Genomic DNA, 4,371 nt, shown 5'->3' on the forward strand with positions numbered 1-4,371 from the left:
TGAGCTGATGTTAGTTTATGTTTAATGTAGTTTATGTAATAGTAGTTATAAACTTGTTTCTTGAATAATCTTTATGTTGTAATCTTGTTTGTATGAAACTTAAGTACTTTTTCTTGTTGAATCTTCATGATTATATAATGAATGTTTCATTGATGTTGAGTTCCTGATTATGTTTGATTATCTTGGATAATGAATATGTGGTTAGTGGGATGGTAACTATTTCTTCATTAATCACTTATTTGTAGACTTTGCTTACACCATGAAACCAGACCAGGGTATTAGTTTTATACAAGATATATCTTATTGTGATTAGGAATACTTTCTTGCACGTAAGGGTTCTAATGAATTACATGGTGTTGATTGCATGTTCTTAGATGCGATTTATGATCCTTGTTTAGTAGTTTTGGTCTGAAATTGCTGACATGGTAGATTTGTGTTTAAGACGTGTAAAGGTGAAATTGTTTGTTATATGATCTACATAATTGCTTATCCTCGTGGCTGTATTGTGACCATCGGTATTGCTTCCTTTGATAAGTGAGGTTAGGAATCCAGACCCGGTAAATAACCTATCTTTAAAGATTCGCATGAATAAATATCAATAGCTCACTAATGAATGATTTTAGGTGGTTAACGTGTGACCATCGCGTTAACTTTCCGAAGAATCATAATGCTAGAAATCCAGACCCGGTAACTAGCTGTCTCGAAATTGGAAAATTGATTAAGTGCTTTTGTGACATATCTGATAGATAACATGTTTAGGTTGTTTGTGAAACAAGATAGTAGTATATTTATGTTTTAGATGTAATTTAGATAATTTAGTTAAACAACCATTCACATATCTTTTTATCCGGTCATCTAATGACAAAGATTTAGTACATTATAACGCCCGTGTTCCATGGATCGATATCTGGCTCTTACCAATACTTTGCTGCATATATGACGGGATACACTTGTCCTTTGTTGTGTGTCTTTTAGTGTTAAGGTATAAACCATTTTTATAAATATAAAACGCACTTCGTCGGGTGCGGTTGTAGATACTGTAAATAAATGTGTATAGTCGCGCCCACGTCAATAACTTTAATAACTAGTTTCTTATGTTGAAGGTGAATCTTCCTTATCGTTTGTCCGTGGTGTCTTGGCATTATTTTACTGTCTATATAAAGTAAAAGATTTTCACCATTCATATCTCCACGGTCTATATGGAGGTATGTTGGCTACCTAGTCGGGGGTTAAGGGAACGGTTTGGTAAGAGTCTTGCCATTGTTCAGTGTATAGATCATGCAAAGGACCTGGGTCAAATTTAGTAGGACCTCCTTCAACACCCCTCGGTATTGGATGGCGGGGGTCCAAACTCTTTGATCCCCTCATAAGTTAAACTACTATTAAAACTTTAACCCGTCTACTTAGGACTGTATCCCTGCTGACTCAGACTACTTAGCCGAGGGTAATGTCACCTTCAAAAGAGGGGCCTACCACAATATGCATTAATAACTTAATTAATTATCTTTCAATAATCCGGCCCTTTAGAATTGTATCCTTGCTGACTCAAACTACTGGGTTGAGGGTAATGTCACCTTCAAAAGAGGGGCCTACTGCAATAATTAAGATAATCTCTTAAACAAGTGCAAAAGTGCGAAAATAATCAAAGGTTACACTACACACGAGTCGGATCCAAGTGATTCATCTTGTCTATCTGTTTTTACTTTTATTTTTATTTTCAGCATTTTAGTTAGTTTTTCTAATTTAAAAACCTTTTTCTAACATTTTGATTTGATTAGACGTTGAGGATAAAACGGTACTAAAAGCTCTTGTGTCCTTGGACGACCTCGGTATCTTACCAACACTATACTACGTCCACGATGGGTGCACTTGCCCATATGTGTGTTTAGTGTTAGTAAATATCGTGTTTTATAAATTTAAAACTTGGCTAAAAAGTGTAAAAAGGGCTTAAAATATACACCTAAATCATATACACACTGACACGCATCAAGTTTTTGGCGCCGTTGCCGGGGACACAAGGATTTTAAGAAAGTTAGGAATCAGCGGCCTAATCAATTTTTTTTTATTATTTAGTTTATTATTTTTTAGGATTTTCTTGATTTTTCAGATTCTGCAGGGCTCAACACGGGCCGTGCGTGGTCGGACACGGCCGTGCCCAGCATTGTTACATGCAGTTTTTATTTTCCAAGTTACAGAGAGTTGAGAACGGGGCCGTGTCGGTGCAACACGGGGTCGTGTCCAACTCCCCAGTAACAGGGATCCGGAAAACAATCACTGTATCTCCGACCAAGGGCCGTGTTCACTAAGCACGGGGCCGTGGTGAACCTTCTGACCAACATTCTTTTATGTTTTCACTGCATGACTTGGAACCCAGGTGCCACATCTGAACTTTCTACATAGTGTATGAGCTCCAGTTCTAGTAGAGACATAAAAGAACCTCTAGAAGAATCTGTACGCTTTCTCAGAAAAAGACTTAAAGCTAAAAACCAAGAGAAAGTCTCGGGGGACCCACTTCCAATGGCGGACCAACGTACCCTCATGGATTACCTACGACCCACCGTAGGTAATCTCGGCGCCGCTATCAATGCACCGAATGTCGAAGTTAACAACTTCGAACTTCGGCCACATTTGATACAAATGCTTCAAAACTCCGCAATCTTCCATGGGCTTGCGGACGAGGATCTCCGTCTACATATTACTAATTTCTTAGAAATATGTGATACCTTTCGGATCAATGGAGCATCAAACGACGCCATCCGACTTCGAATGTTTCCATTTTCACTAAAGGACCAAGCAAAGGCTTGGCTCAACGCCCTCCCAGTTGGCTCGGTAAACACCTGGGATGAACTAGCCCAAAAGTTTCTATATAAGTATTTCCCTCCCGCTAAAACGGCTAAATTAATGACTGGAATTAATACGTATTCACAAGAGGATGGGGAATCCTTATATGAAACTTGGGAAAGGTTCAAGGAGCTATTGCGAAAGTGTCCTCATCACGGTCTTGCGGTATGGCAACAAGTATCTACTTTCTACAATGGGTTGTTGCCACACACAAGACAAACACTTGACTCTAGCTCCGGGGGAATTTTAGGTAATCGTCGCCCACATGAAATATACAATCAAATTGAGGAAATTGCTCAAACCAATTTTCAGTGGCACACTCCCCGAGGCAATAAATCTATTGCCCCGGGCGCCCATAAGGTTGATGAAAGCACTTCTTTACAAGCCCAAATCGAGGCCCTTTCTTCAAAAATAAAAAAGTTAGAAATGACAAAAACGGTCTCGGTTATGGCTTGTGAAGGGTGTGGTGGGCCGCATGAAAATTGGAGTTGTATGAAAGAAACAGATGATCAACCAGAGTCGGTAAACTACATTTACAACAGACCTAGGCTGTCGGGTCCTCCAACGGGTACCTACAGCCAAGGATGGCGTAACCATCCTAACCTTGGTTGGAGAGAACCCAGCAATAGTAGTAACCAACAAAACCTAAACCAACGAACAAACTTTCAACAACCAAGAAATGAGTCACAAAATTTCTCTCAACAACAAATTGGAAGAGAAAGGCTTGAAGATATTGTATCTCGCCTAATCTCCGACACTGAAAAGAAAAACTCAGATTGATTTCAACAATTGGAATCGAATTTTAGAAATCAACAAGCTAGTATACAAAACATTGAAGAACAATTAAATCAAATAGCACAAAATTTCTCCGAGAGGCCACAAGGCGCGTTACCAAGCAATACCGAAACCAACCCAAAGGCACAAGTACATCTCATAGCTTTAAGAAACCGTACTGTAGGTTCCGAAGAAGCCCCCCTGCACCAACTGAAAGAAGACAACCCACGGCTCCACTCGCGCAATAGCAAGAAAAGGCTTCCCCACCGATTCAAGAGCCTACTAAAATTCCTCCGATCCCATACCCCGGTAGGTTAATTCGCCAAAAGACCAATGAGCAATTCGCAAAATTCAAAAATTTACTAAAACAATTGCATGTTAATATTCCATTTATCGAAGTCCTAACTCAAATGCCTAAATACTCAAAATTCATGAGGGACTTCCTCACTCATAAAAGGATAATTGAATCATTGCAATTAGTTAACTTAGGCGAAGAATGCTCCGCCCTTCTACTCAACAAACTCACGCAAAAGAAGATTGATCCTGGAAGTTTCACGATTCCTTGCTCGATCGGGGAATCCCCCGCTCGTAATGCACTAGCCGACCTTGGGGCTAGCATTAACCTCATGCCTGCATCAATGTTCAAACGACTCGGCCTAGGAAAAACGAGCCCTACCAAGATGAGTATACAACTTGCCGACAGATCCGTCAAATACCCGCAAGGTGTCGCTGAAAATCTATTGGTCAAAGTCGACA

The 4,371-nt window shown here is 39.8% G+C and overlaps 1 non-coding gene across 1 annotated transcript; it reads right to left on the bottom strand.

Annotated features, from left to right (window-relative positions):
• Window positions 1-2,895: 2,895 nt before the first annotated feature.
• Window positions 2,896-3,002, bottom strand: LOC118487733. Its single transcript, XR_004882676.1, has one exon. It is a non-coding gene; the product is annotated as a small nucleolar RNA R71 (small nucleolar RNA).
• Window positions 3,003-4,371: the final 1,369 nt, after the last annotated feature.

Source organism: Helianthus annuus, chromosome 15, assembly GCF_002127325.2.
Source record: "Helianthus annuus cultivar XRQ/B chromosome 15, HanXRQr2.0-SUNRISE, whole genome shotgun sequence".
Classification (NCBI taxonomy): Eukaryota; Viridiplantae; Streptophyta; class Magnoliopsida; order Asterales; family Asteraceae; genus Helianthus; species Helianthus annuus.